General features: G+C 39.3%; 1 long non-coding RNA gene across 1 annotated transcript; it reads right to left on the bottom strand.

The window, feature by feature from the left end:
- Positions 1-10131: 10131 nt before the first annotated feature.
- Positions 10132-14354, bottom strand: LOC106723935. Its single transcript, XR_001359686.1, has 2 exons — positions 13605-14354; positions 10132-11538 (listed from the first exon to the last, which is right to left on the bottom strand). It is a non-coding gene; the product is annotated as an uncharacterized LOC106723935 (long non-coding RNA).
- Between the last annotated feature and the right edge of the window lie 1805 nt (positions 14355-16159).

The raw sequence follows: 16159 nt of genomic DNA on the forward strand, positions 1-16159 counted from the left end.
TGCGAGAGGGCACAGGCCGGGCTGAGGGACCCCCTGTCCCCCCCGAGTGCAAAAATTTTTGTGCACCGGGCCTCTAGTCTATATGTATAAAAGGCTAATATGCTAAGTGTTCCTCTGTCTGACCAGTTGCTATGATGTGCACTGACCACCAGGGGGCAGACACTCAACGCAGGAGCTGCTTTGACGCGCACTGGCCATTTACAAAGAAACAACACCATGGACCTGTTGCCAATAAAGCAACACCTAGCTTCCCCCAAGTGAGACACAGGCCCCACCACCACCCTGGAGCAACAGCCCACCAAATCGCAGCCAGCGCTGCTGAGACCTCATGGCGCAAAGTGTGGCCCACAGCCCAGCCCAGCCCTGAAATGGTTGCTGTGGGCGCCAGGTAATGACATCACGTAGCAACGCCCAACTTCCTCTCCCTAGGGATTAGCCTCCTTGGAGTTTCTTCAGACCAGGAACACGACTTGCTTTACAGCCAGGTGAAAACATTTTACACTTTAACCAAATGTCTGTGAAGCATTTTCCTGTGCCTCATCTCATTTGATCCTCACAGAAGTCCTGGAATAGGTAGATAGGAGACTCAGTGGAATCCTATTTTCTTTTCATTAGCTGAAAACAGAGATTTAGAAGGTTTAGAAACTTGACCCGACTGAAAAGAAGTAAGAAATGGTAGACCTTGAAAATGACTAGGTTTTCTCACTGAGCAGAATATAGTCAAACACCGCTGTAGTTAAATATTTTACCCTTTGTTCTCCCTGCATGATCTACAATAATAATATTCTTCGTGTTGATATTTACTGCTGTGTTGCTGACAATTACCTGAAAGAGAAGTTGGGGTGCTTCACTGGGCTGGAAAAAGTTGCACTACATCAGGAAGCAGGTCTAATTAAGCAAGTTTATTCTATATATAAAGAAAGTAAGTATTTTGGAAGATCCTGGGAGAAACAGATTTTAGCAATTTAGTGGGTGGCCAGATGAGCAGCATGAGGTTCTAAAGTTCTTATAAAAGAACTAGTGACCCGGTGTATGAAATTCATGCACATTAAAAGGGAATTAATTAGAGGAAATATTTTAATATTGCTATTTTCACTTTCTCTATAATAGAAGTGTCAGAGATGAAAGAAAATTAGTAAAATGTATATGAAAATCCCCCTCCTGTCAGAGTCTGGGGCACACCACGGGAACCAGAGTCAAGTCCCCACCCACTCATGTGCGCCTGAAAATTGCGCGAGACCCAGACCCGGCCGGCCTCACCCCCATTGTACTAGATCCAGACCCGGCCGGCCCCACCCCCGTCAAGCCCCACTGGGTGTGGGGCACAGCCTGAGGTCCCCGGCCTGGGCGGGGGGATACGTCTTGAGGTCCCCTAGCCCAGGCCAGGGGCCGCAGTCTGAGGTCCCCGTCAAGCCCTGCATGGTGGAGGGCACAGCCTCAGGTCCCCCGGCCTGGCGCCAGGGCGAGGGGTGTGCCCTGAGGTCCCCCGTCAAGCCCTGCTGGGTGGGGTGCATGGCCTGAGTTCCCCCGTCAAGCCCTACAGTGCAGGGGGCACAGCCTCAGGTCCCATGGCCCGGTGCTGGGGCAGGGGGTGCAGCTTGAGGTCCCCCAGCCTGGCGCCAGGGCAGGGGGTCATGGCCTGAGGTCCCCTGTCCAGCCCCATGGGCGGGGGGGGGGCACAGCCTCAGGTCCCTGCTCGTTATGGGAACTCGGCCTCCACTGTGGGTGCAGCCATCTTGTGTTACGGAAACCCCCGCCTCCGCTGTGGGCGCTGCCATCTTTGTGGCAGAGTGACAGTGAATTTGCTTATTTCCTCTTTATTATATAGGAAGGATAAAAGGCTAAGTTGACTCACGCATGTGCAATACATATAAAGCTCTCGCTGGAGCTAATCATTTGTGTGTTTCGATCTGTCATTGTCGATCATAAATTTGGTTGGCACTCCTATTATAGAGAAAGGGCGAATAGTGATATTATAATATTTCTTCTAATTTCCTTTCAATGTGCACGAATCCGTGCATCGGGCCTCTAGTTTACAATAGTTATACATTTAATTAACATTTATTTTGTATTATGTTCCAATGGAGATAATAGCAGTCTAGATTATAGTTTGAGTTTTTAAAATCCTATTATTTAAAAAGATTATTTACATTAAAAAAATACATTTCTTTATTGATTTCAGAGAGGAAGGGAGAGGGAGGGAGAGAGAAACATCAGTGGTGAAAATCATTCATTGGCTGCCTCCAGCACGTCCCCTACTGGGGATCCAGCCAGCAACCCAGGCATGTGCCCTTGGCTGGAATCAAACATGGGACCCTTCAGTCCACAGGCCAACACTCTATCCACTGAGCCAAACCAGCTAGGGTGATTATTTCCATTTTAATTTGATTTTTAATCTTTAAAACTTTCTGAATAAGAAAAAACATTTTCAACTGTCATTTTTCTTATTTAATTTTGTATTGTGTCAGTTTCTTAAAAATACATAGAAATTCTGTTGTTTAATAGGTTTGTTCTACTAGTTATTACACAAGAAAAAGATTCCATTCTGAATTATTTTAAATGGCATCTATACAATTCTCCATAGACACATTTTACACTTGGAAAGAAATTATGAGGAATTTTCTTAGAAATCAGTTATGATAATATGCTGATGTAAAGATGAACGAGTTCTTATTCAGGGTTTTCTTTGTGAATTGATTATTGTACTTTGTATACTATGTATATCTTTGAATATTTACTGTGGATTCTTTTTCTTTTTTTAATGTATTGATGTAGAAAGGGAGGAAGGGAGAAAGGAGAAACATTGATTGGTTGTACCACTTGTTTATGCACTCATTGGTTGATTCTTGTATGTGCCCTGACTGGAGATCGAACCTGCAACCTTGGCATATGGGGACGAACCTCTAACCAACTGAGCTTACTGTAAATCATGTCATGAAATTTGTTCCTGATCAGTTTCTAATACCAAGGGGCCAGACTGGTGTGGTGTGTGACATGCCAATGGGTTAATTGATATTTTAATAAAATTTTTCTTAAGACTTGGCAAAAACCAAAATATATAATTCACTGCTTTATGACACTTTGAACTTCAGGTTTCAACCCAGAGCTTAGCCAAAGGTAAGCTTTATCAACATACCTTGGTTTGAAGTAAGAGACTTCAAACCCAGAGTTTGAAATTTTATTACCAATTCATATTACCTAGACTTTTACTACTTAAATTTTAAATCACAAACAAAAACTCAGTTTCTTTCTTGCTTAGAGCATACTTTTGTGTTCCTCCTGTTAAGAAGAAAAGTTTTTGTTTCAGACTGATTTCTTAGCTGGAATTGTGATTTAGCAACTATTCGTATGCAAAATTAGGCTAATACTTGGTTTGTGACCATGTCTTCCTCTGAAAATTTTGTAATTAAGGATTTGCCTTTTCTTTTTCTTAAAGTGAAATTTATTGTGTACTGACTGTGTGCTATTGTATGCAGCAGTCTTATAAGGAACATTATTACTGTCATATTGCAGATGAGAGAACTGAGTGACTTGGCTCAGTAAATGGGAGAGATGGGATTCAAATCCAGGTCTGTTTGGATTCTAGGCTCACACTCTTGGAATCTCAGCACGAGCTTCTGGTAGAGGAGGATCCTAAGTTCATTTGTAATTCAAAGAGTCTAGCATTTAGAAGACATTGCTTTAATGGCAGATGCAAAAATTAAAACCAAACTTCAGAATAATGTCTTCTCCATTTTTAGGCATGGGGACAGGTGTGCTCTTTGAAAATTGCTTGTAACATTTTTTTTTTTCTTAACTGGTCATGATTTTTTTTTAAAAAAGATACTTTATGGCCCATCTGGCGTGGCCTAGTGGTTGAGCCTTGACCTATGAACTAGGAGGTCATGGTTTGATTCCTGGTCAGGGCACATATCTGGGTTGCGGGCTTGATGCCAGTTTGGGGCATGCAGGAGGCAGCCGATCAGTTATACTCTCTCATTGATGTTTCTATCTCTCTCTCCCTCTCCCTTCCTCTCTGAAACACACACACACACACACACACACACACACAAAAACCAAAAAAAATTTAAAAAGGTACTTTGTGTGTTCCTAAGGGAAAGAACAAAACCCCAAAGCCAGTTTGTGCTGTTGGAGACGATGTTGTGGGGTTTAGGACAGAACCTTACCAATCAGGGGGCAGTGTTGGCTCTGGGCATGTGACACAGAAGCTGATTCTTTTTTGTGGAATGGGAAGAAATTTTAATATTTAGTGTCTTTTAGGAAGTAAAGCAATATACTATTAGGCTACTTAAATACTATTTGGAACAAAATTAAAAGTGAATAACTTTAACTAAAAACATGAAAAGCATAATATGGCAGGGACTGTAAGTAACCAATTTCCAGGTCAACTTGTATTTAATCAGCCTTGTTTACCTTACAAGTGTGCTCTTCTCATTTAACATTGTCAGCTAATATTTGCTTCTGAAAATTATGGTCTCTTTGACTTATTCAGGAATGTGAGGCATATTCAGACAGAATTGGTAAAGTCAGATCAGAATAGCTGTATGCCAAATAATGGTTTCTTACTTTGGAAGACTGATAACTCTCCGTATTTCACTTAGTTGTGAGATGTAGGGAAGTAAGAATGCTACTCTATTATTATTTTTGTGCTCATTTTAATCTTAAGAAGAACTTTACTCTGATAGAATTTATAACAGGTATTAAAAACTATAAGGGCCGAAACCGGTTTGGCTCAGCGGATAGAGCGTCGGCCTGCAGACTGAAGGGTCCCGGGTTCGATTCCGGTCAGGGGCATGTACCTGGGTTGCGGGCACATCCCCAGTGGGGAGTGTGTAGGAGGCAGCTGATCGATGTTTCTCTCTCATCGATGTTTCTAACTCTCTATCTCTCTCCCTTCCTCTCTGTAAAAAATCAATAAAATATATTTTAAAAAAAATAAAAAAATAAAAACTATAAGGAAACATGTATTATACAAATAGATTATAAGTTTTAGTGGGGCAGGGTAAACTAGTATCTGTAGCTATTAAACATGCCCCGATCATTTATTTTATTGGTCCAGTGATCTGAGATATGAATAGTTGACCCAGAGGTCAATTTTCACATGAAGGCTGTAGCTTCATCAAGAAGCCAACTCTGATTAATAGCACTGAGTGATGACTTAATAAAAGATCCTATTCCCTGTGCTTATACAGAGTGGAATAGCTTCTCTAGAGCGGCTACAAAGTGGTCTACATTTTTTAATCAAGAATTCTGTATCCTAAGTAAACTTATACATACTTGTGGTTTGGAGGGTGAAGATCAGAATGACATCACCAACTATGATAATAATGGCTAACCCTTATTGAACATTTACTGTGTGACAGGTACTCTCTTGAGTGCTTTAAATTTTTAAAATTTCATTTAATCCTCTCAATAGTCCTGTGATGTGTATGTACGATTTGTTATTCCCATTTTTGGATTAGGAAAATGCCACAGCCTTTAGACCATGATTAGTATTTAAGGCACAGAGAGACGCTGCAGATGTTCCCTTTACACAATTTTTCCCTTCTGTAAAATGAGTGTTGGGGTGGAATGGAAAGAGATTAGGGGTGCTCTAAAAGGTTTCTTCTAGTTAAAAAAAATCTAAGAATCTTAAGGGTTCCTCAAGTACTAATATTATGATTTCTACCTCTAGGACACACAATTGTCAACTTTTGATAAACTCATAGACTTTCCAGCTGAAAAGAATTCTAAGAAAATTGACCAGACTTTCTCCTTTTACTGAAGAGGAAATGGAGCACAGTAGCTCATACAATATTACACAAATGGCTTATTAGTAGAGTGGTCCCTTAATATCCATGGGGGATTGGTTCCAGGATCCCCTTTGGATACCAAAATCTGTGGCTGTTCAAGTTTCTTGTATGAAATGGCATAGTATTTGCACTTGCAGAAATGGAGGTTTGACTGTAGTAGAGCAAAGCTATGTTCGGCGACTTGCCACCCTAGTATATTAATTTATTAATGTCTCAATATTAGAAAATTGCTTTAACATCAAAGTTGTCATAGACATTTTTATCTCTGTATAATGAGTTAAAATTTGGAAATAGGATTTTACATATTACTCTTTTCAAGTTTCAGGAGATGTCAGGGAAATAAAGATTGCAAAAAGTAGCTTTTCAAATATTGAATTTGTTTACTTCTGCATGTCATGCTAAGGTATTGAAGATGAGCTAACAGGAGGAGGTTTGTAAATGGACTCATCTAAGATGTGGTATTTGTAGACTCTGAGGCCCTATTATTGGGAGAGTGTCAGGGTTAACTTCAGATTCTCATCTATTTGGCTGTTGCAAAGCATGTGTTGTGCAGAGGTGGGATTTCATTAGCCAAACTTCTCTAAATAGAAGTTATCTTGTTTTGAGTTTTATGGTTTTTTCTGTGTAATAGAATATAATACCATATATAATGGTAGCTACTTTCAGTAAGATTTATGTAAAATGTCAAACCAATGCCTGGCATATAGTAAGGATTTTATAAATGGCAGCTGATAGATTATTTTATACATTTTCTTGTATGTGTGCATTTTGAAATTTCTTTAACCTCCAGGCTGAATGAAGAATTATGAACAACCCCTTTTGTTACTCCAGAGAACCAGAAATTGTAAATGAAAAGTGTCAGAGGCATCAGTACATGCAGTTTTCTGAGAAATGCCTCTACTCTATTTCCATAGAAACACTAATGACCTCTGACTCATCAAACCAAACTGCCTTCCTAAACAGTTTTCACCTTCTGATTCTGTAGTCACAGCCTTGAAGCTATGTACTGTTTTTGTTTTTTAAAAATGTCTTAAAATTGAAATATATCATAATCTTGGGTTGGCTTTTCTGCCTTCAGTCTGGTTTCAAGGCTGAAGCCTGAAAAACTGTATGAAAGGTGATGTAGGTTGATCAGATGGTAGTTATTAATGTTTCCATAGAAATGTAGACACTTCTTGTAAGTGGCATTTAAGCTGAGCAAATTTGTGGGCACAATAGGTTATATAATTGAGAATCCTTGGCTTCCCCCCTTCACTCCTTTTATTTGCCCCTAAGATTTTATGTTAAGAAAATAACATTAGGAAAAGGGCATTGTTTTTGTTGCACTTTTAAAAATGTGACCTTAACATTTGTAGATGGGGAAAGGGAAATATGACTTGAAGCTCTGCCAGCCAGCTTTTGCTGTATGGACTTGTGGTTCTATCTCCCTGCATTGAAAAGCATTTTCTGTTATTCCTAAGATATGGTTTGTCATGTTGCCTGTGAGAAGCAAAAGCTAATGGCCCACGTGGCACCCCATTCACTGGATAGAAAGGAAAGAGGCAGATGTGAATTTAATGCTCAGCCAATGGAAGAAAAAGTATTTCTGTGTCTGCTTGGGTCTAGGACAACTTGCAGGCTGTAAACCTGGCTGTAAGGCAGACCATGGTCTGGCTAGTTAATGTTTGTTACTCAAAAAAACAAAAACAAAGGAACAAAACCCACAACAAAAACAACCCCCTCTCCCCCATTCCTTCTCAGCCTCTATCCAAGCCATTCATTGTACCAAAAGGAGCCTGGAAGATGGAGTTGGAGGAGGGCCTTGAAAATGAGAAGAGTTCCTAGAATTTAAGGAGCTGTGGATGGTTTGTCATATGTATGTTGGCTACCCCCACAAAGCTCTTTTTTGTCTCTCTTTTTTAGTTCCTTGTGCTTTTAGTTTACTAGTTGAAATTTGGAGCCTCTATATTGAAGTAGTCAGAGTTGGACTGGTATTGACAAACTTCCTAGGTGTATACATTTATTTTCTTTCCTCAGTGACTGTTGTCTATAGAAAAAAGCCCTAATCTCCCCTGAATGGCAGTTAAAACCCTTTATGATATGGTCCTAGCTAGGGTTCCTGTCAAATCAAATTGCCAGGTGACATTATGTTTCCTCTCTCTGTTTATGCCTTTTACATGTGGCTTTCTCAAATAGGCCTGTTTGTCTGGTGAATGCTTATTCCTTCCATATGCCCCTGACCCCATGGTTGCTGCTTCTGCTCGCTCACTGATAGTGATATACTGACCTAACTGTATCATCTCACTGAATCCTCACAACAATCTACAAATGAGGAAATTGGCTCAGAGAGGTGAAGACACTTCCTAAGCTAACACACATATAGTAAGTGATGGTGTCAGGATTCAAACCTATTCTCATATCAAAATTTATGCTCTTACTACTCTGCATTGCATTCCAGTTGCATCTTGTCCATCTGTCTCAATCTATCTGTCCATCATTCACTCTCTACAGTTAATTTTTTAAAAAAGTTATTATTTATTTCACTATCTTTACTTTATTTGGCTTACATCTGTTTTAATTTTAATAATATATATGTAATATAAATTTTACCTTTTTAATCATTTTAAGTGTACAGTTCAGTGGCATTAAATATATTCATATTGTACTCTATATTTAATTTTTGTCTGTTCATTCTCTGATAGTAGGGTCAGTCTTGTATCTTCCATGCCCAGGGCCTGCTACATTGTGGGCAGGTACCTAACATTTGAAGGAATAAGTGATTGTATTTGAAAACTGATGGAAATATTTTTCTGATAACAACTGATACACTTATAAATTGGATAATAAGTAACACTAGCATATGTATTTCCATAGTTCATTTTCTTTAAAGCTGCAACAGAGTCCAAAAGGTGACATAACAAATTTAGCAGAATGGAAGACTTCTTTCTAGTTTTACCTTGTCCTTTGTAATAGCCCCTGGCCTTATGTGGCTACCTTAATTAATTAAAATTAAATAAAGTTAAAAATTCAGTGTCTCACCCTGGCTAGTGTGGCTCAGTTGGTTGTGCATCGTTTTGTATACTGAAAAGTCACAGGTTGGATTCTTGCCGGGGTTTTGTGCTTGATCTCCCCCATAGGGGGCATGCAGGAGGCAGCTGATTGATGTTTTGCTCTCATATCGATGTTTCTATCTCTCTCCCTCTCCCTTCCTCTCTCGACAAAAATCAGTAAAAATACTTTTTACAAAATTCAGTTCCTCAGACACAGTATGCACATTCCAAGTGCTCAGTACCCACATGTGGCTAGAGGCCTACCATATTGGACAAAGAACATTTCCGCTGTAGGAATTTCTATTGGATATCACTCTTTCTAGACTTTAAAGGCAGAGAATAGTGAACTGTTATTTTCTCTTAGAACTGATATTTTTGCAAGAAATTCATAGTGGTGTAGTACTATTGCTTTCTGGAGAAAGAAGTAATTTCTCAACATTTACTGAGCAATTGTTCCTGGGATCCTGGGACATGTTTCAGCCCTGGGACTGTAGATATAGATAAGGCTGAGACCAGATCTGACTGAAGGAAGGATACAGAATTTCATTGGGGACCTATCATAATTAGGGGAGACAAAGCAAATGGGGAACTGATACAAATGACCAGAGCTGGTTGGTCCAGAAAGGACCAGTGAATGACTGTTGTATATCAGTACAAATCCTGGGTAAAGATTTTTAGCTTTTTGTTGGGGATTATGGAAAACAACTCTCTCTAGAATCTGAATTCACAATCAGTGGCCCTGATCATGATCAGTGTTATGGGAAGCACGGGGAACTGTGGGAGCATAGTGTAGGGATGACTAATTAACCAGAGCAGTTTCAAAATCCTTTTAGACCCTTGACTTCCTTCTGGAACCTCTGCTTCATTTTATATCTCGCATTTAAAATTACAGTATATAAAACGAATTATAGTTGACTGGGTGAAATAATATTATACCTCATATTTAATTACTAGTAAAACATTTTAATTTCAAATTTGCAGGTCTGTTTTATTTTTCTTGGATTTTAAAACCATTTTTTTCCCCTTTTCTTTTGAAAGGTTCCTGAAAATCCAGTAGCTTCAGTTATTGTATCTGTAGTGCCTAACTTGGACTTGATTGTGTGTGGGGAGGGAGGGGAAGGGTTAGAAACTTGACCTGAGTCCCGACATCAGAATGGTGAATGAGAGTTGGCTCAGGTGGAAAAAACAGTATGTGCAAATGAATGGAGGCTAAAGAAGATGTTGAATTCAGGGAGCTAATTGTACAGGCATACCTCGGAAATATGGCTGGTTTGGTTCCAGAGCACCACAATAAAGCCAGCATCACAATAAAACGAGTCACCATCTTTTTGCTGGTCTGTGTGTGGGGTCTTGCCTTCAATTTCTAAAAAAGGCAACCTTTCTGAAGCTCAATAAAGCAAAGTGCAATAAAACAACATATGCCTATTGTTCGGTATGGATGGAGTATACTAGTACACTGTAGGGTGGAGTAGGACGAGAAGCAAGAGATAAAGTTGGAGTGGCAGATCATGAAGGATATTTGTGTGTATAATTTCTGTTTGGTGGAAAGATATGATTTTTTTATTACAGTTGTAGAATTTTACCTTTTAAGGGCCTCACCTTAATTTTGCCTGTGGGCTGCTGAGGCTTCAAAATAGACTGAGTGGTTGTCGATCCCTGACCAGGATCCAGGTCTTTATTAAACCATGCTGCCTTCCTACTGTCAAATTAATTTAAAACATTCCTAGAATAACATTTACCTATTTTTGTAAAAGACATATTGTAGATTACAATTAGCTAGTGTTTGAGGCTTGAATTTGTTTACTGGCATTACCCATAAAATTTGTTCACATTTGTAAAAAAAAAAAATGGGTACTCAAATTTTAAAATTATTTTGTGTAAATACATACTTTTATAGTCAAAATAGTAAATAAAGAAAAAGATAAGTAACTTTTTAACCTGTCACTGTATTCACAGATTGAGGAGTCACTGATATTTTTCTTTTTGCCAAATGCCTATTGGAGAAAAGCTTGTCAACTGGATCTTTCTTTGAGTTAAAGAAATTTCCTAGACTTATCGATCACTTTCCACAAAGTAGGTGATTTTTGTATAGTCTCCAAATGCATATTGAACAAGATGGTTATTTTTGCCCCATTTCAGGAACTAGGCATAAAGTAGTTAATTAAACAAAGATAGTGGAAAATCTGGGATTTGAATCCAGCTCTAACTCAGACCAATGTCCTTTTCACCAGGCATCTGTCTTCTAAGTTAAAATGTGGTAAGTGAATATAAACTTTGCACTAGATTTTAGATGACTTATGAGCATGCAGACTTGTTGATATATCTGTTTCTTTTTTATCCCATTTTAAAGTAATTTAAATCACCAGCCAGGGCCCTGGATTTTTCAGAATATTTCCTAATCTGTTTAATGTGTTGTAATCTGTAAGGCAGATGGTTTTGTGAGTATGTTTGTGTATTTATGTGGCTTAGGAGTCTGCTTTTTACTGAACAACTCTGATAGCCTTTGTGTTGAATTGAACACACATTGGGGTTACTTCTAGCAGTGATTTGCATTCTTCTGGTTGAGAATCATTTTGCTAGCTAGATCTGTTTCCTGAGAATCTGGGTGAGATCCTGGGGATGGTCACCAGATCTAGCCATTCCATGGACTTTATCATCAGGAGGTGGGATTAGCATTGTTCTCCATATCTTCTCAGGCCTCATGCTCTAATGGTGATCTGTAAAACCAGAGACAACATTATTAGCCAGTGGTCTCAGGGCTGGTGGGTGGATTTTAGACATACTTTCTGAATTCCATAATCAGTGCTCTTTGTGACTATGAAAGGAATTTGTTTTAAGGCAAATATAAAGAGTCCTCCTCTCCTCAGGAGGTAGCATACACCTGGGATCATGGCATCAAGTAATTTACAGTCTCAACATATAAAAAGGATTCAAGAATCACAGCATGGCCATGACTGGGTAGTACAGCTGGTTAGAGTGTCGTCCCGATATGCCCAGGTTGCAGGTTCCATCCCTTGTCAGGGCACATAAAAGAAGCAACCAACGAATGCATAAATTAGTGGAACAACAAATTAAAGTATTTCTCTCTCTCTCTCTCTCTCTCTCTCTCTTTCTCTCTGACACACACACACACACACTCACTGATACACACTCTCAGGTAAATAAATAAAATTATAGTATATACTAAAGTGACATTAGTGATGTTTCATCCCAGGTCTTTGAGGGCGACATCATGAATAGGTCAATAGTTACCCTCCTATAATATGCTCTTTGCTACCACAGACACAGCACTGGATTGGATTATCCCTAGGGATTAGTTAGTAATAGCTCACATATGTTGAGCTCTGACTTTGTCAAATAATGTGCAAAGCCTTTACATTCACTATCTCATTTGACAGACCTGTAAGGTAGATGCTGTTGTTAATCCCTATTTATTAAGATTAGGATCCATCCTTCTTGGGTCATATGGACTGAAAGTGTTAAAGGGATAAGTCTCCAAAGAAAAATCAGGATGCCATTAACAGAAGAAGGGGGGCATGGTTGCTAGGCAGATAAAAGTAATAGATGGCCAGCCAGTTTAACTATTCTTAGGATTTTCTTTTTTTTTAAGTCACCCTTTCTTTGTATTTTATCTAGTTACTCTGAGTTCAGAATGTTGTTTGTTTTCAAAAAAATGCATTGGGCTCAGCCAGTGTGCCTCAGTGGTGGGTCGTCGACCTGTGAACCAGGAGGTCACAGTTCGATTCCTGGTCGGGCAACCTGCCCAGGTTGTGGGCTCCATCCCCAGTGGGGGGGCATGCAGGAGGCAGTCGATCAATGATTCTCTCTTATATTGATGTTTCTATTTCTCCCTCTCCCTTCATCTCTGAAATAAATAAAAAAAAATATTTTAAAAAATGCACTGGGCTTTGTTCTTCCTTGATACTCTAGTAGAGTCCTTTCATTTAATGTCCAGAATCTGAGGTCCAGAATAGGGCATGACTTGCTTGAAGTCATATAACTAAGCTAAAAATGATTTGGACTAGAATTAGGAGAGGTCTAATTTTATCATTATACTACTTTGCCTTCCAGTCCTTTTGTCCTATTTTTGAGTCAGTTTATATTAAATCAGTGTTTATTCTCAGTTTTACTTCTGGCAGGATGTTTAATATTGAACCTATGTGGAATGATGAGTTATTTCCTCATTACCTGGCATCTCTCCACAGCTTTCTTGATTCCCAGTGTCTTTATGTAGAAAGGCTTTAAAGTTGCTCTGAGGTGAGCCTTTTCAGCATCTCAGTTACTTTTAGCAGCTTCTAAACTCTGGTGTTTCAGATCAGATTTTCTCATTTATAGCTTCCACACACTTTTAGAGCTAGACTTTCTGATTCTGTGACTGTCTTCCCCCAGACTGTGATCTAGAGGCAGGCTTGTGTTTTCTGTTTAGTTCGTCTGCATTTGAGCATCTTCCATAATGTATCGGCAACTGTTCTAGGCATAGAAGAAACTTCACAGGTGGATATGGCATGGTCTCCACCCTTGAAGAGCTCATTTTCTAGTAGAAGAGGCAGATATTAATTTGTTCCTTTATCTTTTGATGAATATAGGAGGGACCTCTCCTTTTTTCTATCTTTCATAGTGGTGGTCTTTGAGCTGGGTCTTGAAGGATGAATAGTTCACCAAGTGGAGGAGGAGGAAGAAGCACAGGAAGGCAGGAAGGGATGTAACATGTTTGGTAAATGGTGTGCCCAAAATGTTCAGGATTGCAAAGGACTTTCAAAGTTGTGATGTTTAAACACTTCACCTGCTACTTGAATCCCTCTTCTTAACTTGACTCCCAGTTGCTGGACTAGCTTCTGGTTGCCCAGCTGTGATGATAGAAAATGCTCTCATAAAAAAAAAGAAAGAAAATGCTCTCATTAGATAATATGTTAAAACATATTCCTCTAGTTTTGCTCCATAATTTTTGAATTTACCATTGAGATGCTACAGTTGATGTTTATTGAACAGTTACTTTGTGCTAGACTTGTGAGAGGTAATAAAGATATAGCTGTCAACAAGACAGGCCAGCTCCCTTCCCCTGTGGAACATTCTAATGGTGGAGCCAGTCAGACATTGAACAAGCAATTAATTCCTTGTTAACGAGTACACAGAGTATTATAGAAAATTGTAATGGGGCTTTGACTTTTTGAGACAAGGGTAAGGGAGACAAAAAAAAAAGCTTTCCTAAGAAATATGTGAACTGATGATGATTAGAAAGCAAACTGGAGAAAGTAGGCAGTCAATATAGGAGAATTGACTAAAAGAATTTTATCAACTATATATAGAACACTTACTATGTGTTTGCCATTCGCTGTGCTTGATTTTTCTTTTCAGTGTGATAGTTACACACCAATCAGACAGATGTAGCTCAGGCCTTTTGGGCCTGAAATCCGCTTTGAGAGGTACTTTTTCTAACCTGAATACCACACTTAATAATAAAAAAAACTGCTTCCATTTATGTGTATGGGTAAAATTCTTAAGCATTTGTAAACATTTTAAGTAAAATTATTCTGTTTGATATCTGTTGTAAGTTCATATTTTGTATATTTTGCTTTCTTTTGGATAATAATTGATAATGCTAAGTAGAACATGACAGATAGTAAATGAATTGTAATTTTCCCATGAATTTTTATTCCAACTTACGTTCTTACTCATAATTATTTGTGCTGTTTATTGGGTTCCTACTGTGTGCCAAGGACTGTGCTAATGAAGCACTTTATATCAGTACTAGAGGCCTGGTGCACGAATTCGTGCATGGATGGGGCCCCATCAGGCCAGGCCGGCAGGGGTTAGGGGCTGCGGGCGGTTGGCTGGCTGGCCCTGCCCCCAATCGGGGTGTTGGGGGCTGATTGGGGGCTGGACTGGTGCCAGGGGAGGTCTGATTGGGGCCCAGATCAGACTGGTTGTCTGTTGCAGTACCGGTCGTTCTGGTCATTCCGCCTTTCCAATCGCTGGGCTTTTATATATATATGTGTGTGTGTGTGTGTGTGTGTGTGTGTGTGTGTGTGTACTAGGCATAAAGTAGTTAATTAAACAAAGATAGTGGAAAATCTGGGATTTGAATCCAGCTCTAACTCAGACCAATGTCCTTTTCACCAGGCATCTGTCTTCTAAGTTAAAATGTGGTAAGTGAATATAAACTTTGCACTAGATTTTAGATGACTTATGAGCATGCAGACTTGTTGATATATCTGTTTCTTTTTTATCCCATTTTAAAGTAATTTAAATCACCAGCCAGGGCCCTGGATTTTTCAGAATATTTCCTAATCTGTTTAATGTGTTGTAATCTGTAAGGCAGATGGTTTTGTGAGTATGTTTGTGTATTTATGTGGCTTAGGAGTCTGCTTTTTACTGAACAACTCTGATAGCCTTTGTGTTGAATTGAACACACATTGGGGTTACTTCTAGCAGTGATTTGCATTCTTCTGGTTGAGAATCATTTTGCTAGCTAGATCTGTTTCCTGAGAATCTGGGTGAGATCCTGGGGATGGTCACCAGATCTAGCCATTCCATGGACTTTATCATCAGGAGGTGGGATTAGCATTGTTCTCCATATCTTCTCAGGCCTCATGCTCTAATGGTGATCTGTAAAACCAGAGACAACATTATTAGCCAGTGGTCTCAGGGCTGGTGGGTGGATTTTAGACATACTTTCTGAATTCCATAATCAGTGCTCTTTGTGACTATGAAAGGAATTTGTTTTAAGGCAAATATAAAGAGTCCTCCTCTCCTCAGGAGGTAGCATACACCTGGGATCATGGCATCAAGTAATTTACAGTCTCAACATATAAAAAGGATTCAAGAATCACAGCATGGCCATGACTGGGTAGTACAGCTGGTTAGAGTGTCGTCCCGATATGCCCAGGTTGCAGGTTCCATCCCTTGTCAGGGCACATAAAAGAAGCAACCAACGAATGCATAAATTAGTGGAACAACAAATTAAAGTATTTCTCTCTCTCTCTCTCTCTCTCTCTCTCTTTCTCTCTGACACACACACACACACACACTCACTGATACACACTCTCAGGTAAATAAATAAAATTATAGTATATACTAAAGTGACATTAGTGATGTTTCATCCCAGGTCTTTGAGGGCGACATCATGAATAGGTCAATAGTTACCCTCCTATAATATGCTCTTTGCTACCACAGACACAGCACTGGATTGGATTATCCCTAGGGATTAGTTAGTAATAGCTCACATATGTTGAGCTCTGACTTTGTCAAATAATGTGCAAAGCCTTTACATTCACTATCTCATTTGACAGACCTGTAAGGTAGATGCTGTTGTTAATCCCTATTTATTAAGATTAGGAT

Source organism: Myotis brandtii, unplaced genomic scaffold (assembly GCF_000412655.1).
Source record: "Myotis brandtii unplaced genomic scaffold, ASM41265v1 scaffold68, whole genome shotgun sequence".
NCBI classification, from domain to species: Eukaryota; Metazoa; Chordata; class Mammalia; order Chiroptera; family Vespertilionidae; genus Myotis; species Myotis brandtii.